The sequence below is a fragment of the Cherax quadricarinatus genome, chromosome 36 (assembly GCF_038502225.1).
Source record: "Cherax quadricarinatus isolate ZL_2023a chromosome 36, ASM3850222v1, whole genome shotgun sequence".
In the NCBI taxonomy this organism is placed as follows: domain Eukaryota; kingdom Metazoa; phylum Arthropoda; class Malacostraca; order Decapoda; family Parastacidae; genus Cherax; species Cherax quadricarinatus.
Window position 1 is genome coordinate 7,981,204 of NC_091327.1, and position 25,265 is coordinate 8,006,468.

Below are 25,265 nucleotides of genomic sequence, written 5' to 3' on the forward strand. Positions count from 1 at the left end.
AGTCAAAGGGTTAACCCTTTCAGGGTCGAGAGGCCCTCTCCTGAACTTGTTCTCGGTTGAAAATTTTTCAGGAAAAAAAAAAAACGATTTTTTCTTGTGAAAAGATAGAGAATCTTTTCCCGATGATAATGACACCAAAAGTATGAAATTTGATGAAAAATGTACGGAAATATGCTCTTGCAAAGTTAGCGGTCTCGATGACGATTATGCATCGGCGATTTCGCCAACTTTGAGCCCAATTTTTGGCTAATTCTAGTGTACTAGTCAACAAAAATCATAACTATTTTGCTAAAACTCCATTTTTTGTATCAAATGAGTACAAGAAATCACCCATTTACCGATTTCAACTATCCAATAAAGTGATCAGAAATTAGCAATTTTGCCAATTTCACACAAATTTCAAAAGATGCCAATTTCCAAATAGGGTCCAGAATAAACAAGACAGATATTCCTGGCACTAAAATAACATTTCCTCTGTTCATTGGTCACATCCCCAGGCCCCTCTTATATTTCTTTTGCTTTCCACTTTGATTTTTTATTCTCACAAAAAATAGAAGATTTACTGTTATGCAGACTACTGCATTAGTGTAGAAATGGTATAAATAATATCAGCACACTTGTGAAAGAATATTAGACTCGCCAGTTGATGTGTATTGGACGCGTGGCATGATTTGTTTACTTTTGAACTTTGGCAAAAATTGAACATTTCTGCTACTTTGAGCTCAATTTCAAGGTACTTTTCTTTGTGAAACCAATCAAGATCATCTCAATTTCAATAATATGTCTTCCATTCTTTGAAATGAGACCAGGAAAACTAGAATACAGCCATAAATACCATACGATAATACAGTGCTAAGTCTCTGTTTTAAACCAAAAACATGGTCAAACTTTTTTTTCTCATTACGCTCTGTGTGCTGCAGGTTTTTTTTTTATACTCCGCACACTGACCACATAGACCCATTCTTTCAAATGTAGGCCTTCCAGCTTTCTCTTGCTAGATTTGAAGGTGCTAGAATTTAGGCGTACTAGTACGTCAATAACCCTGGTACATAAGCCGTACTAGTACATTGGAAACCCTGAAAGGGTTAAAAATAACTGGGTATCTTATTGACAAGGAGAATGAAATGTGCTCGATTTTTAATAATTATTTTCTCTAGACAAGCCATACCACGGGCGGGGATAGAACCCACGATCAGAGTCTCAAAACTCCAGACCATCGCGTTAGCCACTGGACCAGCTAGCCACAATAAGATTCGTCCAACTAGGTATATTTCTACACCATAGGAAGGTTAGCATAGTCCCCACTGTGACCATAAATGCAAGTTTTTACAGACGAATCTCCAGCTAGCGTGGCCGTGACGAACTCTAGCTCAAGTCCCCTCAAAGCCGTTAACATGACTCACGAAATCGTAATGACATGATTGCAGACAAATCATTCCACGGGCAGGGATCAGTGGGGCCTATGCTAACCTTCCTATGGTGTAGAAATATACTTAGTTGGGCAAATCTTATTGTCGCTAGCTGGTCCAGTGGCTAATGCGATGGTCTGGAGTTTTGAGACTCTCTGATCGCAGGTTCTATCCCCGCCCATGGTATGGTTTGTTTGCAATCGTGTCATTCCGATTTTGTGAGTCATATTTTCTGTAGATTTTCACACAGGAAAACACAAACGAGATCCCAGTAATTAATTTTTATAGTGGGCCTGAAGAAGATAAATTACATAATATCACAGTCACTAGTGATAGTTATGAAACAATTAGACCGACTGAAACAAAATAAATCGCTGGGTCCTGATAAGCTTTTTTCAAGGGTTCTTAAGGAATGCAAAATGGAACTCTATGAACCATTAACTAATTTTATAATTTATCTCTTCAAACAGGTGTAGTGTCTGATGTGTGGAAGATGGCTAATGTAATTCTTATTTTTAAAGCGTGTGATGAGCCGTTACCTTCAAATTACCACCCAATAAGCCTGACCTCATTTGTAGGCAGATTACTAGAGTCAGTTATAACTGATATTATAAGATGCCATTTGGATAAGCATAATTTGATTAATGATACTCAACATGGATTTATGAGGAGCCATTCCTGCCTAACTAATTTATTAACCTTCTTTAGTAAAGCTTTCGAGGCTCTTGATCACAATAAAGAATTCGATATTGTTTATTTAAATTTAGGTAAGGCTTTTGATAGAGTACTGCAACAGAGACTGTTAAAGAAAGTGGCAGCTCATGGCATTGCTGTCATGGATCGAGCCATGGCTCACCAATAGGAAGCAGAGAGTGTGCTTAAATGGGGTTAAATTTGAGTGGGGATCTGTAACAAGTGGCATTCCACAGGGATCAGTCTGAGGCCCATTGTTGTTTATAATATTTATCAATGACCTTGACGAGGGGATTACTGGAGTTTACCTGGAGAGAGTTTTGGTAGTCAACGCCTCTGCAGCCCGGTCTGTGACCAGGCCTCATGGTGGATCAGGGCCTGATAACCAGGCTGTTACTGCTGGTTGCACTCTATCCAATGTACGAACCACAGCCTGGCTGGTCAGGTACCGACTTTAGGTGCTCATCCAGTGCCTGCTTGAAGACAGCTAGGGGTCTATTGGTAATCCCCCTTATGTATGCTGGGAGGCAGTTGAACAGTCTTGGGCCCCTGACACTTATTGTGTTGTCTCTTAAAGCGCTAGTGACACCCCTGCTTTTCACTGGGGGGATGTTGCATCATCTGCCGAGTCTTTTGTTTTTGTAGGGAGTGATTTTCGTGTGCAATACAAATTATGTATGAAACATGTACCATTGAGGAAACCCAGGAGAAGATCAGATATAGAGAGAGAGAGCATAGGAGATGGTACAGAAGAAGAAAATGGGTTACTGAACTACTTAAAAACACAAATATGCTACAACAGAGGAAAGATAGACTTAGCAGAGATATCACTGAATTAGAGCAAAAACTTAGGATGTCATACCTCACAGAAGAATACACAAATAACCCGCACATAAAAGAGAGAAGCTTACAACGACGTTTCGGTCCGACTTGGACCATTGACAAAGTCACACTAACCAGAAGTGGAGCAGGACGGCTATGTATAGGCAGGAAGAGGTGGTGGTAGTAGTAGTAGTAGTAGTACAAGAATAGTATATAATACCGACAAGATGAAATTAAGACACGTGCAACACACGGGCATCCCTATCGCAGACGTTTCGCCATCCAGCCAACCACTGGATGACGAAACGTCCACAACAAAGACAGCCAGACGTCGCACATGTGTCTTAATTTCATCAGTAGTTGCAGTAGTAGTAGGAGTAGAAGAGGTAGTAGTAGTGGTAGTGGTAGAAGTGGGAAATAAGGAGGACGAGCCTGTCAAATGCAAAGGAAGGGGAGCACTGCAAGAGAGCTAGATGCCCACTGAGGGAGAGCAAGCACACAGAGGTGCGTGAAAGGGGAAGTGGTGAAATAAATGAAGAAGGAACAGAAACACGAGACAGAAGAGAGAAAGACAACCCAGAGGAGAAAAGGAAAGAGGAAAGGGGAAGAGGGAGAAGAAGAAAACGAAAAAGAAAAAGAAAAATGAGGAGTCAGGTTAAGTCACGGGTGTTCTGAAGTTTGGAGCATTTTATAATGTAGTGGGAGAGGAAGGCATCTACAGAGACGAAGCCAGGGCTAAGGTACATGTTTCATACATACTTTGTATTGCTCACGAAAATCACTCCCTACGAAAACGTCTGCGATAGGGATGCCCGGGTGTTGCACGTGTATTAATTTCATCTTGTCGGTATTGTATACTATTCTTGTACTACTACTACTACTACTACCACCACCTCTTCCTGCCTATATATAGCCGTCCTGCTCCACTTCTGGTTAGTGTGACTTTGTCAATGGTCCAAGTCGGACCGAAACGTTGTCGTAAGCTTCTCTCTTTTACGTGCGGGTTATTTGTGCATCGTTCCAGCCACAGTATTGTGCCTTTTTTGTTACTCACAGAAGAAGTACAAAGGGAACAAAGGACTATACAGGATATTGCAAGAAACCCAAAATATTTTTATTCCTACACAAAATCCAAGCTAAGAACTACCTATAGAATTGGACCATTACTGAGAGGAGACTCATATACTGATGACGAACAGGAAATGAGTGAAATCCTAAAAGTACAGTATGAGTCGGTGTTCAGCAAACCACTAAATGTCAGCAAGGTAGAAAATGCAGAAATATTTTTCACTCCAGAAGAAGGCTGTGCAGACCAACTAACTGACATTAGTTCAAATCCCATAGATTTCGAAAAAGAAATGAAAAACATGCCCACTCAGCACCTGGACCAGATTCATGGAATGCTGTATTTATAAAGAAGTGCAAAGTACCACTAGCATGAGCCCTCAGTATTCTTTGGAGAAAGAGCTTAGATCTATGTGAAATACCGGAGGCCGTAAAGAGTGCAGACATAGCTCCTTTGCATAAGGGAGGTAGTAGAGCAATAGCTAAAAATTACAGACCAGAAGCCCTAACCTCTCACATCATAAAAATCTTCGAAAGAGTGATGAGACGGCAGGTTGCAAATTTCATGGACCAGCACAACCAACATAACCCTAACTAGCATGGTTTTAGAGCAGGACAATCATGTCTGTCATAGCTGCTGAACCATTATGACAGAATTACGGAGGCATTGGAAGATGACCAGAATGCAGATGTGATTTACACAGATTTTGCAAAGGCATTTGGTAAATGCGATCATGGAGTGATAGCACACAAAATGAAGGCCATGGGCATTATGGGGAAGGTAGGCAGATGGATTTTCGGTTTCCTAACACACACAACACAAAAATTAGTAGTGAACAGGGTAAGATCCAGCATCAGTGAGGTCAAAAGCTCAGTGCCCCAAGGCACTGTCCTGGCACCTCTGCTGTTTCTCATCCTCATAGCAGACATAGACAAAAACACCCGGCACACTTTTGTATCATCATTTGCAGATGACACTAAAATAAGCATGAAAGTCAGTATGGTAGAGGACACTGAAAAAGTACAGGAAGACATAAAAAGGGTTTTCCAGTGGGCAGTGGAGAACAACATGACGTTCAGTGGTGATAAGTTCCAGCTGCTTTGGTATGGAAAGTATGAAGAACTCAAAAGGAGCACTATATACAGAACTCGAGAGGGTCATCAAATAGAACGTAAGGAACACGTAAAAGACCTAGGAATAATTATGTCATCGGACCTTTCTTTTAACCCTTTCAGGGTCCGTCCCGTAGATCTACGGCTTTATGGTGAGTGTCCAAACCGTAGATCTACGCCATGAGCTCAGCTCACTCTGATAAACTGTGAGTGGTACATTTGGGCCTAGATATGAGAGAATACATCTATGTGGTATGTGTGCACCACATAAAACAGATCCTTCAGCACACTGTGTATAATGAGAGAAAAAAACTGAAATCATTATTTTTCGATTAAAACAGCAACTTTGCAGTGTTTTTTTGTATGTTTTTTATAGTTGTATTTGCGATTTCTTGGTCTCATTTGATAGAATGGAAGACATATTACAGAAATAGAGATGATTTTGATTGGTTTTAGCACTGGAAATGGCTTGAAACTGAGCTCAAAGTAGCGGAAATGTTAAATTTTTGCCGATATTCAAGAGTAAACAAACGACCTCTCACGTCTACTACACATCAGCTGGTGGGTCTAATATACATTCACAAATATGGTGATGATATTTATACAATTATTACAGCATTGCATAACAGTAAATCTTCTATTTTTTGGTGTGAATAAAAATTCATTATGTGAATAAAAAATCAAAATGGAATTTATTTGTAAAGCCTCAAAACATAACTAATGAACAGAGGAAATGTTAGTTTAGTGCCAGGAATGCCTACATTGTTTATTCTGGACCCTGTTTTGAAATTGGAATATTTTGAACTTTGTGTTAAATTGGCCAAATTAACAATTTCCGATCACTTTATTTTGTAGTTGAAACAGTTGACTTGGCGATTTCTTGTGCTCAGTCGATAGAATAGAAGTAATACTAGTGAAATAGCTAAGAATTTGGTTGATTGGAATAATGTAATTGGCCTAAAATGGGAGTCAAAGTCGGCAAAATCACCGATTCGTAAATATCGCTGACACATCAAAATTCGCGAGAGCATAATTTCGTCAATTTTCCACCAAATTTCGTACTTTTTGTTTTATTACCTTCACAAAAAGATTCTCTACGATTTCATAAGAAAAATAACAAATTTTTTTTTTTGAAAATTCTTGGACACTGGTGCGTGACTCCAGATTTGGGCCTTGGACCCTGAAAGGGTTAAAGACCATTAGCCCTTGTGGCTTAGCGCTTCTTTTTGATTATAATAATAATTTTAAAGACCATAACAAGACAAAGATCATGACAGCCAGGAAGATGATGGGGTGGGTATTGAGAACTTTCAGAACAAGGGAAATGATGCCGATGGTGACACTCTTCAAATCGCTAGTGCTCCCTCACTTAGAATATTGCTCAGTACTGACGGCCCCGTTCAAGGCAGGAGAAATATCGGAGCTGGAACAAATACAGAGATCGTTTATGGCTCATATTGAGCTAGTAAAGCACCTAAACTACTGGGAACACCTGCAAGTCTTGAACATGTACTCACTGGAGTGGAGGAGAGAGAGGTACATGATAATATATATACCTGGAAGGTACTCGAGGGCTTGGTCCCAAATCTGCACACTGTCATATAACAACATACTGGAGTGAGAGATATGGGAGGAAGTGTAAAATAAACCCATTGAGGAGCAGGGGTGCAGTGGGGACAATAAGGGAACATTGTATCAACATCCGGGGTCCCAGACTTTTCAACATTGTACCAGATATCAGAAACACTGCTGGAACAAGTGTAGAAGCCTTCAGGAGGAAACTGAACAAGTATCTTCACCAGGTACCAGATCACCCAGGTTGTGATGGATATGTGGGGCAGCGGGCCTCCAGCAGCAACAGCCTGGTTGACCAGGCAAGCACCAGACGAGCCTGGCCCATGGCCGGGCTCAGAGAGTACATAAACTCTCGAAACTCTTCAAAGGTATATCAAAGGTATATTACTCCCTCTAGGATTTTCCAGGTGTATATAATCATGGATCTCTCCTGCCTGCATTCCAGGAGTACAGGTTCAGAAACTTCAAACACTCCCAGTAATTGAGGTGTTTTATCTCAGTCATGCATGCCGTAAAGGTTCTCTGTACATTTCCTGGGTTAGCAATTTCACCTGCCTTGAAAGGTGCTATTAGTGTGCAGCAATATTCCAGCCTAGATAGAACAAGTGACTTGAAGAGTGTCATCATGGGCTTGGCATCCCTAGTTTTGAAGGTTCTCATTATCCATCCTGTCATTTTTCTAGCAGATGTTATGGTCCTTGAAGGTGAGATCCTCCGACATGATCACTTCCAGGTCTTTGACATTAGTTTTTCGCTCTGTTGTGTGGTTGGAATTAGTTTTATACTCTGATGAAGTTTTAATTTTCTCACGTTTAACATAGTGGAGTAATTGAAATTTCTCATCGTTGAACTTCATATTGTTTTCTGCAGCCCATTGAAAGATTTGGTTGATGTCCACCTGGAGCCTTGCAGTGTCTGCAATGGAAGACACTGTCATGCAGATTCAGGTGTCATCTGCAAAGGAAGACACGGTGCTGTGGCTTACATCCCTGTCTATGTCAAATATGAGGATGAGGAACAAGATGGGAGCGAGTACTGTGCCTTGCGGAACAGAGCTTTTTACTGTAGCTGCCTCAGACTTTACTCGGTTGACTATTACTTTTTGTGTTCTGTTTGTCAGGAAATTATAGATCCATCTACCAACTTTTCCTGTTATTCCTTTAGCATGCATTTTGTGCGCTATTACACCATGGTCACACTTGTTGAAGGCTTTTGCAGAGTCTGTGTATATTTCATCTGTATTCTTTTTGTCTTCTAGTGCATCTAGGACCTTGTCGTAGTGATATGAGCAAATTCACCGATGACACAAAGATAGGTAAAATAATTGATTCAAACGTAGATGTCGCAGAATTTCAGGAGGATTTAGACTCAGTTAATGGTCAGAAAAGCGGCAGATGCAGTTCAGTGTAGATAAATTCAAATTCAATTCAAATTCAAAGTTTATTCTCTATAAGGATTACAATGCTGAGTTTACAGAATTTGGTTATTGTGTGGTTTACATGTAGTAAAATAATAATTACAGAGTGTACCACTAGAACACCTAGCATGGCTAGATGTACCTCTTAACATAACGATAAATGGATCACCTTTCACAAAGCTAACAGAGGGAAAATTCTTAGGAATCCACCTCGATAATAGACTCAAATTTCATACACATGTACAACAAATTTCTAAGAAAAGTTCCAAGACTGTAGGCATACTATCGAAGATACGGTACTATGTTCCACAGTCAGCCCTCCTGGCCCTTCATCACTCTCTTATTTACCCCTATCTCACCTATGGAATTTGTGCATGGGGCTCAACAACAATTAACCATCTCAGACCACTAATTACCCAACAAAAGGCTGCAGTTAGAATGATAACAAATTCTCACTACAGGCAACACACTCCACCAATATTCAAAACACTCAACCTCCTCACCATACAAAACATCCATACTTATTATTGCACCTATTACATACATAGAACACTTAACTCTGATATTAACCCTCCCCTCAAACATCTCCTTGCCAACCTCAACAGAACACATGACCATCTCACGCTATGCAAAAACTCAATGCACATAAAAGGCCCTGAAATCTGGAATTTATTACCTGTAAATATAAAAGAAACACTACCTGTTTACAGGTAGTGTTTACAGGTAGTCTCTTCTCAAAGTTCACTTACTCACTCAAAACCAAATAAATACTGAATAACTGAACCTTATAAATTGTATATCCAAAATGTTACTCACAATTATATCACATAAATGTTAAACCTAGGACCCAATCTAACTTTGTTATTTTTTTAAATACACTACCTAACAGAATACTCCATTCTACTGAATGAACAGCAATGCATGCAACCATATGAGCTGTCTTTGTAATACTCATTTGTGCTTTATAGTTATCTGTTTACAATAATGTCTTATCACTGATTTCATCATTGCTTAGTTAATCTTAAGTTAATTTTAAGCCAGCCCGTAATGCTATGCATATAAGTGGCTTTGGCATGCTGCTCTTACCTGTATTTTTTTTTTGTACCTCTGTATGTATGCTTAAATTTCTAAATAAAATAAATAAATAAATAAATAAATGGCTAGGCATTTCGGGCAGACTTATATTAAATCTTAAGTTTAAAATATTACAAAATTCTGAGGTAAGTTGGTATTATGGCTAAATACTAGTTGTGAGTTTAGCAATGTGAATGCTTTTGTTTTGGCACTATACATAGTTTCAGTATTGGAGTATCACAGGCCAACTTATGACTAGTTAAGATTCATTATTTTGAGATTGAGATTGATATTTCTGTTTATGGTCAAATGGGTGAGTGAGTGTAAGTGTGAACTACCAGGTGGTATTCGTATTATTAGTTGACAGGGTGTATCAGGGAGATAAGATGTTTTCTGATGGTAGTTTTGAAGGTGATGAATGTGTCTGCAGTTTTGGAATTTTCAGGTAGGGTGTTCCAGATTTTAGGGCCTTTGACATACATTGAATTTTTGTAAAGGTTTAGTCGGACATGGGGAATGTCATAGAGATGTTTGTGTCTGGTGTTGTGCCTGTGAGTTCTGTCACAACTATCAAGAAAGCATTTTAGGTCAAGGTTAATATTGGAATTTAAGGTCCTGTAGATGTAGATTGCACAGTAGTAAGTGTGGATGTACTGAACAGGGAGTAAGTTTAGATCTATGAAGAGTGGGGGGGTGTGTTGCCAGGGATGGGATTTAGTGATTATTCTTTCTGTGTCTTTTTGTTGGGTTATTGTTGGCTTTAGGTGTGTTGCTGTAGTTGAACCCCAAGCACAGATAGCATAGGTGAGGTATGGATATATAAGTGAATGGTATAGTGTGAGAAGGGCAGTTTGCGGCACGTAGTATCGTATCTTGGAGAGGATCCCAACCGTTTTGGATACTTTTTTGGTTATGTGTTGGATATGGGTGCTGAAGTTCAGGTTGTTGTCGAGGTATAGGCCTAGGAATTTGCCCTCATTATGCCTGGCAATTAGAGTGTTTTTGATCTTAATGTTAATTTGCGCATCTCCTGCTCTGCTACCAAACATAATGTAGTAGGTTTTGTCAACGTTAAGCGTAAGTTTGTTGGCTGTCATCCAAGTCGATATTTTGATCAGCTTCTCATTAACAATGGTGTTGAGGGTGGCAAGATTAGGGTGAGAGATGACATAAGTCGTGTCGTCAGCAAAGAGAATGGGGTTCAGGTGTCGAGATACGTTTGGAAGATCATTGATGTATATGAGGAAGAGCAGGGGACCAAGGACACTTCCCTGCGGAACTCCAGTATCAAGTGGCTGTGTTGTTGATGCTGTGTCTTTAATGGTGACATACTGATACCTATTAGTAAGGTAAGATTTGAAATATGCAAGCGCATGGCCTCTTATACCATAATGGTCAAGTTTGTGGAGTAGGATGCCGTGGTCTACTGTGTCAAAAGCTTTTCTTAGGTCAATAAAAATTCCTAGTGGATATTCCTTATTTTCCAATGCTGTGTAAAGCAGATCTAGCATTTTTATGATTGCATCGTTAGTGCTTTTATTTTTCCTGAATCCAAATTGGCAGGGGTTGAGTATGTTTAGTGACGTTATAAATGAATACAGTCTCCTGTACACGAGTTTATCAAAGATTTTGGATAGCAATGGTAAGTTTGATATTGGCCTATAGTTGTTTAAATCTGTAGGGTCACCACCTTTATGTATTGGTGTAACCCTTGCCGTCTTGAGTAATTTCGGGAAGGTGCTAGTTTCTAGTGACTTGTTAAAAAGTAATGAGATAATATGCGAGAGGACATGGGCCACTCTCTTGTACAATAATGGTGGGACATGAGACAGATTCCCCAAGTTATTTTTAACCCTTTGACTGTTTCCGACGTATAAATACGTCTTACGAGCCAATGTTTCTGACGTATTTATACGCATAAATTCTAGCAGCTTCAAATCAAGCAGGAGAAAGCTGGTAGGCCCACATGTGAGAGAATGGGTCTCCATGGTCAGTGTGCACCATATAAAAAAAAATCGGGGAGCCAGTGGTGCATTGTGGGAATGCCATTTCAGTTGTCCTTTTTCAGCATGTCTAGCGGTAAGAAATATGTGATTCCCCAGCAAATCTGGGACTCTTCTCTTCCCAAGTGATGCTCTAACACAGATGGAAGTGTCAGTGAAGATCAATTTCATGATTTGGAGGAGTTTGAGACCAAAAGCAATGGAGGAGGAGGAGGGGGAGGAGGGGAGGAAGAGGAGGAGGAGGAGGAGGAGGGAAGGAAGAGGAGGAGAAGAAGAGGAGGAGGAGGAGGAGGAAGAAGAAGATGTAATAATATTGTTCCCTTGAAGCAAGAAAAAAAAAAGTCCACCCCATGACAGTGACAAGATAAGGGGAGATAACATCTGATAAGAGCTGACTTTGATGAGCATAAAGGAGGGTAATATTACATGACCATCGCCCTCCCTTTGTTTTTGCTGGTACACAAACATTTCTGTCTATTTGTCTGTCTGTCAAGCTCCCTGTCTGTCCATCTAGCTCTCTGTCTCAGAGAGAGCCACAAGACTGTGTCATCACGTTTACTCACATCTTCAAGCAGAGTATAGCACTTTGTCTGGATTTCTTGGGTTATCCTAGGTAATTTACACTATGTATACTTGTATTTATGTGTACCTGTGAGACAGAGATAGGCAGACAGATAGAAAGAGAGAGAGATTGAAAGATATAGAATGAGGGAGAAAGATAATTAGATAGAATGGAGGAGGGGAAGCAGCATCCGACCCCATTGTTTTGACAGGCAGTAGGGGTAGTGACTAATGAGAGAATATGTCACTTTGACAGCTGCCGACTTCTGGCTCAAAACAATTATAAGCCACACGGAGGAGGAGGAGGAGGAGGAGGAGGAGGAGGAGGAGGAGGAGGAGGAGGAGGAGGAGGAGGAGGAGGAGGAGGAGGGGGGGGAGGAGGAGGAGGAGGAGGAGGAGGAGGAGGAGGAGGAGGAGGAGGAGGAGGAGGAGGAGGAGGAGGAGGAGGAGGAGGAGGAGGAGGAGGAGGAGGAGGAGGAGGAGGAGGAGGAGGAGGAGGAGGAGGAGGAGGAGGAGGAGGAGGAGGAGGAGGAGGAGGAGGAGGAGGAGGAGGAGGAGGAGGAGGAGGAGGAGGAGGAGGAGGAGGAGGAGGAGGAGGAGGAGGAGGAGGAGGAGGAGGAGGAGGAGGAGGAGGAGGAGGAGGAGGAGGAGGAGGAGGAGGAGGAGGAGGAGGAGGAGGAGGAGGAGGAGGAAGAGGAGGAGGAGGAGGAGGAGGAGGAGGAGGAGGAGGAGGAGTAAGAGGAGGAGGAGGACGAGGAGGAGGAGGATGAAGACGAGGAGGAGGATGAAGAGGGGGAGGAGGAGGAGGAGGAGGATGAAGAGAAGGAGGAGGATGAAGAGGAGGAGGAGGAGGAGGAGGAGGAGGATGAAGAGGAGGAGGAGGATGAAGAGGAGGAGGAGGTGGAGGAGGAGAAGGAGGAGGAGGAGAAGGAGGAGGAGGAGGAGGAGGAGGAAGAGGAGGAGGAGGAGGAGGAGGAGGAGGAGGAGGAGGAGGAGGAGGAGGAGGAGGAGGAGGAGGAGGAGGAGGAGGAGGAGGAGGACGACGACGACGACGACGACGACGACGACGACGACGACGACGACGACGACGAGGACGACGACGACGAGGACGACGACGACGAGGACGACGACGACGAGGACGACGACGACGACGACGACGACGACGACGACGACGACGACGACGAGGACGAGGACGACGAGGACGACGACTTGTTTTTGTAAACAAGTTTTGTAAACAATATATTGATAATTATGTTTGTGTGCTTATTGTGTTGTATACAACGAGTGTATATATATACATTGCACCTTACTTTGGTCTCATAGGCCACATAAGTTATGTGAAAAAATAAAATAGTGAAAAAAACAAAAAACCTTCAATTACAAGTAAACTAAAGTTTACCGGGTGAGCGGCAGTCGCCGCTGTTGCCATACGCGGCTCATTTTCTGCAAACTTCACGGCTCTATGTCTCGGTAAGTACTGATGGCAAAAATTTTTTTTTTGGACTAAAACACTCAGAAAAATAATCTTAACATTTTCATAAGAAAAAATAATTTTTTTTTTTTTGAATATTTGGCGACATAGAATGACAGTTTCAGAGAGGGGCCTGAAACAGTCAAAGGGTTAAGTGACTTTATAATCTTGGTGACTTCCGTGGGCTCAGTTGGAGCAAGATAGAAGGAATTTGGGAAATTCCCATCTAGGTAGTCCCCGGCATGGGCATTGGTACGTGGGATTTTTATTATTGGCGAGATTAGAACCTATGGTTGAGAAGAAGTCGTTTATCTTGTTAGCTGTGTCAGTGGGTTGCAGTGGTGTTTCATTAGGTTTAGTTAGGACAATATTCTTGTTTTTTTCAGTTTGTGGGTCCCTAAAATCTGAGAGAGTGTTTTCCAGGTCTTTTTTATATCTCCTCTTGTGTCAGTGAATCTACTGGAGTAGTATAGTTGTTTGACTTTCTTTATTACTTTGGTGAGGACTGATGAATAGTGTTTAAGAATATCTTTGTGTATTAAGCCCTGCGTATATTGCTTTTCATATTGGTGTTTCTTATCAATGGATTTCAGAGTGGTGCTGGTTAGCCATGGGCAACCAAGCCGTTTGTTTGTGATCTGTATCGTTTTTATAGGACAATGTTTGTTGTATAGTCTAAGTAGTTTGTTAAGAAAAATGTCTGTCCAGTCATCAATACCATTGGCCTTCGAGAATTCTGTAGGCCAGTCAACAGTCTCTAGGTCAGCTGTGAACTTCCTTATTGAGGCCTCATCATGGAGTCTAAATGAGACTTTGTTGTATTCAAGTGGTGGTTTACTAATGTTTGTCAAGATGAAGGTAGGGTAGTGGTCTGTAGTGCTATCTGTGATTATCCCTGATTTAAGGGGGGCTAGTATATTGGTCCATATGTGGTCTATTATAGTTGCACTTGTTTCAGTGAGCCTGGTTGGTTTAGTTATTGTTGGTATGAGAAGTGTGTTGTTCATATTATTGATGAAATCAGTTACTGGCTGATCATCTAGTAGGCCAAGGTTGATGTTGAAGTCTCCAGCTAAGAGAAGGTGGTGCTTATTCATTTGTCTGTTTGTTATTAGTGACTTTAATTTCTCACTGAAGTTTGGGATGTTTGTGTGGGGTATCCGGTAAATGGCACCGATTGTTAAAGGCGTCTTTAGGTTTTTTACAGTAAAATTAGCAAAAATGTATTCTCCATATTCATCACTAAAGCAATTGGTGCTAATACAAGATAATTGGTTAGAGTAATAGATTGCAATACCACCCCCAACTTGGTATGGTCTGCAGTTGTGGATTGCTGTGTATCCTGGTAGAGGGTAGATATCTATTGTGTCCTGTTTAAGCCAGGTCTCAGTAAGAATAATGCAGGAGAAGGGTCTTTAGTGATTCAAGGAGTGCCAGGAGGTCATCATAGTGTTTGCTTAAGGACCTGATGTTGTAGTTAAGTACTGATAGACTTTTATCATTGTTTAGGATAGTGCTGGCTTGTGATGCTGTGTAGTAAAGGCAGTTACTTTCCAATAGGTTTTGATTGTGTCAGATTATGTAGGTTTAGATCAGGGTCAACGTGATCAGTCATCTTCTAGGTTTAAATTATGGTTATTTATATCCTGAGTTGTGTGTTGAGTTTTAGTACTGATATCTGTAGTGGTGGGAAGTTTGGACAAGTATATAGCTATAGCATTTTGGTCATGTAGAGTATAGTCACTAATACACATAATGAAGTTGGTGTTGTCTATGTGTTGTGCTGGAATGAGCTAAAGTACAACTAGGTATAAACTAATAATATAAAAATACAAATTAAAAATAGCACAAGACTCTCACTTGTAATTGCACTAAGGTCTAATGTAATGACTTTGGTTTAGTCTATGTATTGAGCTAGAATGAGCTATAGTACAACTAGGTTTAATCTAATAATATAAAAATACAAATTAAAAATAGCACCAGGCTCTCACTAGTATTTACACTATGGTCTAATATAATGACTTTGGTACTGACTATGTATTGAGCTAGAATGAGCTATAGTACAACTGAGTTTAATCTAATGATATAAACAAGGCACAAGACTCTCAGTTGTAATTGCACTAAGGTGTTATATAAGTTGTTTACAAGAATTAGAGTATAACTAGATTTAAATTGACAAAATAAAATATACAAGTTAAAAGGTAGCAAAAGAATAAAAAAAGTAGAAAAAAAAATATATGAGGTAGTTGGTACTAGTTAGCAAAAGATAGTTAAGAGCCTTGAACAATAATATAATTGAAATATACACTAATTGCACACACAATATAGTCACTAAGGTATGAAAACAATCTTAGAGTAGGACTTATAATATAAACTTATAATATAAAAATACAAATTGAAATGGTACTTGCAATTGCACTAGAGTTTGGTATAGGTTGTTGACAAGATCAAGAGTATAACTAGATTTAAATTGACAAAATAAAATTCACAATTAAAGTACCAAAAGATTAATAGTAAAAAATAACAATGGTAATGTCTTGGTTATAATATGATAGTAAGATGGTAGACAGGTACAAAGGATAATATAAAGGTTGGAGTTGAATATACAAACTTGAAAATTTGGCAACAAAATGTTATGGGAAGTATTAAATAATGCTTAATGTACAAAAGTAAAATTGACTGGTAGTAAATATGGTGTTTAATAAAATTTTAGTAAGTAATAATGATTACAAAAAAAGTGAAAAAGTAATGTTTATTTCATTCAATATTGCACTGGTAGTTATACTAGAGGTTATATGGCAGTACAAGGTAATTAAGAGTACTCTAAGATAGTAAATGTGGTATTAAAACAGGTAAAGGTAATTAGACAAGTAATGGTTATTAAATGTCAAAAAAGTTAAGAGTAAATTGAAATTATAGTAAAAATGATAATTATTAATTTTAGTAGGTAATATCAATTGATAGTATTTAAAAAAATATGAGGTAGTAATATGGACAGAGAAAGTATCAATTCAGCTAATGTTTAAGCAAACAATAGTAAATAAGAAAATTACATAAGGTGACTTATGCTTACTAGTAAAATCACAAAATGAGGTAGTTGATTATTTAATTACTAAGAGATTGTACAATGAAATTTGAACAATAATGGAGCAAAACGTACACTACATTACGTAGGCTTTTAGGTTGGGCATTGTTTAGTTATTCTCTGTAAGATTAGTATCCCTGAGAAATCGTGATAGATCATTCTCGTTCGTGATTGTGTACAGTTGACCTACATTTGTTTTCCTAACTAGAATTTTCCCATCCCGTGTGAAGCATTGGTGTATTGTGTCATTATTCTCCCGCTTAAGTTTTCTGACTCTATACAGGAGGTCCTGACGTTTTTTGGTAAGACACTCGTTTATGTATACCTCTTTCTTTACTTTAATAGATGCAATAATTAAATCTTTTTTCCTGTCATGTGAGTGGAATCTAAGCATAACACTTTTTCTACCATGGGATCCTAGTAACCTTGCTTCTTTTATTTCTGACTCGGGTACAATAACACTTGTTTGGTCCTTTATGATCTGCAGAGTAATTTCATTACTGTTTGTTTGGTTCATATCACTGGGAAAAAGTGGACTGTTAACTATTACTGCGTCCGATAGTTTATCTTGTTCAGTTTTATCTTCTTGGAGAGCAAAGTAGTCACTGAACTGGTTATCTAAGTTGTTCTTCCATTCTTTTACTGCTTTTTCAGCCTTTGTATTAAGAGATATTATTTGTTGGGTATGGCTATCTATGACTGTTTGGATGGTCTTGTCACAGTTAGTCATTCCTGGTGTTGATAACTTTTGTTCAAGACTGAGGATTTTGTTCTCGAGTTGTGTCATCCTGGTGTCTTGTTTTGTTAGCGTCTCTCGAAGATTCATATTTTCAATAACTAAGGTGGAGATGCATGTCTTCAGGGTATCTGGATCGTTGGTCATACCTGAGAGACTAATTGGTAGGTTGAATCCGGGGAAGAGAGGGGAGGATGGGCTGGTGGCAGCCATGTTTGTTGTTATTGTTGTGGTGTCGCCTTGAGTGGTGGTGAGTGGGGTGGTTGCTGGGCCTGCGTCCTCCTGGCTACACTTGTTGAATAGTTGATTTTTCGGTGTTTTCTTGCTGGCCATGGTGCTGTTTCCTCTTAGATTGCGCCTCATAATACTACAGGAATTGTTGTAGTTAAGAATAAGTTGTAGTTATACAAAGCTTAGGGTTACGTTGTTCGGCTGGCAGCGGTTTGTGGGCAGTCTTCCTTTGATCTCTATTATCTTCGATTTGTAGGTTTCACTGTTGGTAATCTTTGGTCATTCTGGGTGCTATGTTGGGTAGTGCAAGGTTCTGAAGCTCAGGAGTGTCCACAACCCTAGCACTTATAAATTAAATAACGTAGAACTTAGCCATACAGATTGCAAGAAGGACTTAGGGGTTATGATAAGCAGCAACCTTAAACCAAGACAGCAATGTTGATAAATGTGTGTGCTCTGTTAATCTGAACAAGATGTCCTCTCTTCAGCAATTCTACCAGAAGCTAAAGGAAAAACTGAGGGTGGCTAAGCTTGAGATATAGCAACTGACTGAGGAAAACAAGAAGATACGTAGTAATCCTCCTCTTGAGAATCCTCAAGTCAAGAAAGGAACCTGGACAGTGGCTGGAAAGCATGGGACAAAGTTAAGGATCAAGAGGACGGATGGAGAGGTAGAATCAATGAAGATCCAGGAGACTGTTGTGGAAACATCAAAACCATTCTCCGTGCTACCCGACGAATGTGAGTCGACTACTGAGAACATCATGATGAACGACGCCAAGGAAGATTAAAATGTTGTTGTTGGGGATAGCCAGGTTAGGTACATGGATAGCGCCTTCTGCTGGAAGGATAAGAGTAGGAGACAGAGGGCTTGCTTTCCTGGGGCTGGGATGGAGGATATTGTTAGCCGGCTTGATAACATCATGAATGGTAATGGGATCAATCCTGTTATCTGCGTCAGTGCTGGAGGAAATGATGTAGTCAAGTGTAGAAGTGAGGATTTAGTTAGAAGGTACAGGACAGCAATAGATATAATTAGGAAGAAGGGGTGGCACCCTGTTATATGTGAGATTTTGACAAGAAGGGGCCTCGGAAATGAATGGTTGTCCAGAGCAATTAGTATTAATTGTTGGCTGAACAAACACTAAGGATAATGCAGTATCATTCATCGACAACTGGGACCACTTCTATGGCCAAAATAACATGTATGCCAGGGATGGGGTTCACTTATCCAGGACAGGTGTGAGTTTTTTTGCAAGCTCAGTTGAGGGTGTTGTTAGAACTTTAAACTAGGAGAAGTTAGAGGTATGGGTTTAGAAATGGAAAATAATGAGTGTTGAAATATGGATTTAGGCTTTGAAATTATATATCTTAACAATAATAAGGACAGTAATAGTTATAGTGGAATAACAGAAAGGAGTAGGAAAGGCAAAGAGAAAGGAGGGTCCTTAAATATATATTACACAAATAGTCGTAGTGCTAGGAATAAGATGAACGAGTTGAGTTTAGTTGCTAGTGCAGGTAACATTGATGTATTTGTTATAACTGAGATGTGGTTCAATACAAAAAATCAGGACATGCCTGCTGAATGTCACATACAGGGTTTTAAATTGTTCCAAGTAGACAGAAGTATTGGGAAGGGGGGTGGGGTGGCACTGTATGTCCAAGATCACTTGAACTGTTGCATAAAAACGGGTATAAAATCCGAAATAACACATACAGAGTCTCTCTGGATGGAATTTTCAGTGGGGCATGAAAAATTGATTTTAGGTGTGATATACCGTTCCCCAAACTTAGATAGGGACCAAGGGAGACTACTATGGGACGAAATTGTTAGGGCCACAATACATGATACCATAGTAATTCTAGGGGACTTCGACTTTAGTCAGATTGATTGGAATTTCTTGACTGGGAATTTAGAATCTAACGACTTCTTTGAAGTAGTTAAGGATTTTTTTTGAAGCAGTTTGTGACAGAACCTACAAGGGGAAATAACCTGCTTGACTTGGTTCTGGCAAACAAGGAAACCCTTGTTAATAATATAGAAATTACAGAGGAACTCGGCACAAGTGACCACAAATCAATTACCTTTAGCATTGAATGGAAGTATGATAGTAGGGATAACTCAATAATGGTCCCAGATTTTCGCTTAGCAGATTACAATGGGCTTAGAGAACACTTGTCATCTGTGGACTGGGGTAACGAGGAGAGCTATCAATGAGAGTTTTCTGAATCCTATACATGCTGCCCGAAGAACATTTATCCCATATAAAGAAATTAGATCGAATAGAAATGACTTAAATGGATGAATAATAGGCTCGAATATCTTTTAGGGCAGAAGAAAGGAACTTATAGGCATATCAAAAGAGGTGAGGTTTGTCTTATGAATCAGTATATTGACATTAAGAGGGACATAAAAAAGAGGATAAGAAAAGCTGAACGGGACTATGAAATTAAAGTTGTTGGGATTCAGAAACTAACCCAAAAAGTTTTTTTTCCAGGTGTATAGAACAAAAGTTAGAGATAAGATAGGTCCTCTTCAAAATAATCATGAGTATCTTACTGACAAAGAGAATGAATGTGCTGTTTTTATAATTACAGTGGACCCCCGCATAACGATTTTAATCCATGCAAGAGGGGTAATTGTTATGCGAAATAATCGGTATGTGAATGAATTTTCCCCATAAGAAATAATGGAAATAAAATTAATCCGTGCAAGACACCCAAAAGTATGAAAAAAAAAATTTTTTACCACATGAAATGTTAATTTTAATACACACAAACTGAAAAAGGCATGCACACTTACATGACACTTACTTTTATTGAAGATCTGGTGATGATTGATGGGATGGGAGGAGGGGAGAGAGAGTGTTAGTGTTTAGAAGGGGAATCCCCTTCCATTAAGACTTGAGGTGTCAAGTCCTTTTCTGGGGTTACTTCCCTTCTTCTTTTAATGCCACTAGGACCAGCTTCAGAGTCACTGGACTTCTTTCGCACAACATATCTGTCCATAGTGGCCTGTACCTCTCGTTCCTTTATGACTTCCCTAAAGTGTTTCACAACATTGTCAGTGTACAGGTTGCCAACACGGCTTGCAATAGCTGTGTGAGGGTGATTTTCATCCATGAAGGTTTGCACTTCAAGCCACTTTGCACAGATTTCTTTAATCTTTGTAGTAGGCAACTTCTTCAATTTCTCTCTCCCCTCCTCTGAACCAGTTTCCTCAGGTCTGGCCTCTTGCTCTTGAAGTTGATCTATCAGCTCATCAGTGGTTAGTTCTTCATTGTCCTCCTCCACCAACTCTTCCACATCCTCCCCACTAACCTCCAACCCCAAGGACTTTCCCAATGCCACAATGGATTCCTCAAGTGGCATAATCCTCTCAGGGTTAGCCTCAAACCCTTCAAAATCCCTTTTGTCTGCACATTCTGGCCACAGTTTCTTCCAAGCAGAGTTCAAGGTCTTCTTAGTCACTCCCTCCCAAGCCTTACCTATAAGGTTTACACAATTGAGGATATTAAAGTGATCTCTCCAAAACTCTCTTAGAGTCAGTTGAGTTTCTGAGGTCATTACAAAGCACCTTTCAAACAGAGCTTTTGTGTACAGTTTTTTGAAGTTTGCAATAACCTGCTGGTCCATGGGCTGCAGGAGAGGAGTGGTATTAGGAGGCAAAAACTTCACCTTAATGAAGCTCATGTCCCCATAAAGTCGCTCTGCCACGTCTGTAGGATGACCAGGGGCATTGTCTAACACCAGGAGGCACTTAAGTTCTAATTTCTTTTCAGTTAGGTAATCTTTCACATTGGGGGCAAATGCATGGTGTAACCAGTTATAGAAAAAGTCCCTAGTGACCCATGCCTTACTGTTTGCCCTCCACAGCACACACAAATTATCCTTGAGAACATTCTTTTGCCTGAACGCTCTGGGAGTTTCAGAGTGATACACTAATAAAGGCTTAACTTTGCAATCACCACTAGCATTGGCACACATCAACACAGTAAGCCTGTCTTTCATAGGCTTATGTCCTGGGAGTGCCTTTTCCTCCTGAGTAATGTAGGTCCTGCTTGGCATTTTCTTCCAGAACAGGCCTGTTTCATCACAATTAAACACTTGTTCAGGTTTCAGTCCTTCACTGTCTATGTACTCCTTGAATTCCTGCACATATTTTTCAGCCGCTTTGTGGTCCGAACTGGCAGCCTCACCATGCCTTATCACACTATGGATGCCACTACGCTTCTTAAATCTCTCAAACCAACCTTTGCTGGCCTTAAATTCACTCACATCATCACTAGTTGCAGGCATTTTTTTAATTAAATCCTCATGCAACTTCCTAGCCTTTTCACATATGATCGCTTGAGAGACGCTATCTCCTGCTAGCTGTTTTTCATTTATCCACACCAATAAGAGTCTCTCAACATCTTCCATCACTTGCGATCTTTGTTTCGAAAACACAGTTAAACCTTTGGCAAGAACAGCTTCCTTGATTGTCTTTCTGGTGCCCACAATAGTAGCGATGGTTGATTGGGGTTTCTTGTACAACTTGACTAGGTCGGCGATACGCACTCCACTTTCATACTTATCAATGATCTCTTTCTTCATTTCTATTGGAATTCTCACCCTTATTGGTGTACGGTTGGCACTAGAAGCTTTCTTGGGGCCCATGGTCACTTATTTTCCAGAAACAGCACCGAAAACACTGTAATAATACGAAATATTCCGATTGTATGCTTGGATGTTACTGCGGAGGCTGGCTGGTAAACAATGGCACGGGCGGCACATGTGAGGCTGGCTGAGGGCGCACATTGGACGCGTCTCGGACGAAAATCGGTGAGCGGGTTTTTAATCGGTATGCGCGGCAAAATTTTTGCGATTAAAGCAAGCGGTATGCGGATTAATCGTTATGTGATGCCATCGTTATGCGGGGGTCCACTGTATTTTCTCTCGATTTTCACTTAGGAAGACACTAAGAACATCCCAGTAATTAGGTTTTTTAGTTGGCCTGAAGAAGATAAATTATGTAATATCACAGTCACTAGTGAAATGGTTATCAAACAGATAGACCATTTGAAGCAAAATAAATCGCCTGGTCCTGATGAGCTTTTTTCAAGGGTTCTTAAGGAATGCAAAATGGAACTCTGTGAACCTTTAACTAATATTTTTAATTCATCTCTTGAAACAGGTGTAGTGTCTGATATGTGGAAGATGGCTAATGTAATTCCTATTTTTAAAGCAGGGGACAAGTCATTACTGTCAAATTACCGCCCAATAAGCCTATCCTCAATTGTAGGCAAATTGCTAGACTCAGTTATAGCTGATAATATAAGATGCCATCTCAATAGGCATAATTTGATTAATGATACTCAACATGGGTTCACCAGGGGTCGTTCCTGCCTAACTGATTTATTAACTTTCTTCAGTAAGGCTTTTGAGGCCGTTGATCTTGATAAAGAATTTGATATTGTTTATTTAGATTTTAGTAAGGCCTTTCATAGAGTACCACATCAGAGACTGTTAAGGAAAATGGCTGCTCATGGCATTGGGGGAAAGTTGCTTTTATGGATCGAGTCATGGCCGACTAATAGGAAGCAGAGAGTGTGCATAAATGGGGTTAAATCTGAGTGGGGATCTGTAACAAGTGGCATTTCGCAGGGATCAATTTTAGGCCTATTGTTGTTGTTTATAATATATATAAATGATCTTCACGAGGGAATTACTAGTGACATAAGCAAATTGAAAGAATTAAGAGTAAGACGGAGAATAGGATAGCAGATGAACAAGGAGGCTTTAGGAAAGGTAGGGGGTGTGTGGACCAGGTGTTTACAGTGAAACATATAAGTGAACAGTATTTAGATAAGGCTAAAGAGGTCTTTGTGGCATTTATGGATTTGGAAAAGGCGTATGACAGGGTGGATAGGGGGGCAATGTGGCAGATGTTGCAAGTGTATGGTGTAGGAGGTAGGTTACTGAAAGCAGTGAAGAGTTTTTACGAGGATAGTGAGGCTCAAGTTAGAGTATGTAGGAAAGAGGGAAATTTTTTCCCAGTAAAAGTAGGCCTTAGACAAGGATGTGTGATGTCACCGTGGTTGTTTAATATATTTATAGATGGGGTTGTAAGAGAAGTAAATGCGAGGGTCTTGGCAAGAGGCGTGGAGTTAAAAGATAAAGAATCACACACAAAGTGGGAGTTGTCACAGCTGCTCTTTGCTGATGACACTGTGCTCTTGGGAGATTCTGAAGAGAAGTTGCAGAGATTGGTGGATGAATTTGGTAGGGTGTGCAAAAGAAGAAAATTAAAGGTGAATACAGGAAAGAGTAAGGTTATGAGGATAACAAAAAGATTAGGTGATGAAAGATTGAATATCAGATTGGAGGGAGAGAGTATGGAGGAGGTGAACGTATTCAGATATTTGGGAGTGGACGTGTCAGCGGATGGGTCTATGAAAGATGAGGTGAATCATAGAATTGATGAGGGAAAAAGAGTGAGTGGTGCACTTAGGAGTCTGTGGAGACAAAGAACTTTGTCCTTGGAGGCAAAGAGGGGAATGTATGAGAGTATAGTTTTACCAACGCTCTTATATGGGTGTGAAGCGTGGGTGATGAATGTTGCAGCGAGGAGAAGGCTGGAGGCAGTGGAGATGTCATGTCTGAGGGCAATGTGTGGTGTGAATATAATGCAGAGAATTCGTAGTTTGGAAGTTAGGAGGAGGTGCGGGATTACCAAAACTGTTGTCCAGAGGGCTGAGGAAGGGTTGTTGAGGTGGTTCGGACATGTAGAGAGAATGGAGCGAAACAGAATGACTTCAAGAGTGTATCAGTCTGTAGTGGAAGGAAGGCGGGGTAGGGGTCGGCCTAGGAAGGGTTGGAGGGAGGGGGTAAAGGAGGTTTTGTGTGCGAGGGGCTTGGACTTCCAGCAGGCATGCGTGAGCGTGTTTGATAGGAGTGAATGGAGACAAATGGTTTTTAATACTTGACGTGCTGTTGGAGTGTGAGCAAAGTAACATTTATGAAGGGATTCAGGGAAACCGGCAGGCCGGACTTGAGTCCTGGAGATGGGAAGTACAGTGCCTGCACTCTGAAGGAGGGGTGTTAATGTTGCAGTTTAAAAACTGTAGTGTAAAGCACCCTTCTGGCAAGACAGTGATGGAGTGAATGATGGTGAAAGTTTTTCTTTTTCGGGCCACCCTGCCTTGGTGGGAATCGGCCGGTGTGATAATAAAATAAGCAAATATGCTGATGACACAAAGATAGGTAGGATAATCGATTCAGACACTGATGTCTTGGAACTTCAGGAGGATTTAAACAAACTCAATTCATGGTCAGAAAAGTGGCAGATGCAGTTCAGTGTAGATAAATGTAAAGTTCTAAAACTCAGAAATGTTCATAACCCTAGAACCTACCATACAGAATGCGAAAAGGATTTGGGGGTTATGGTAAACAGCAACCTTAACCCTTTGAGGGTCCGTGCCATAGATCTACGGCTTTACGTTGAGAGTCCAAACTGTAGATCTACGTCAAGAGCTCAGCTCACTCTGATAAGCTGTGAGCGGTAAATTTTGGCCTAGATATGAGAGAATACATCTATATGGTATGTGTGCACCACATAAAACAAATACTGCAGCACACACTGCATAATAAGAGAAGAAAAACTGGGACCGTAATTTTTTATTAAGACAGCGACTTTGCAGTGTTTTTTTGTATGTTTTTTAAGTTGTATTTGCGATTTCTTGGTCTCATTTGAGAGAATAGAAGATATATTACAGAAATAGAGATGACTGATTGGTTTTAGTACTGGAAATGGCTTGAAACTGAGCTCAAAGTAGCAGAAATGTTAAATTTTTGCGAATGTTCAAGAGTAAACAAATGACCTCACACGTCTAATACATGCCTGCTGGTGGGTGTAATATACATTCACAAATGTGCTGATATTATTTATATAATTATTACAATATTGCATAACAGTAAATCTTCTATTTTTTTGGTTTGAATAAAAATTCATTGTGTGAATAAAAA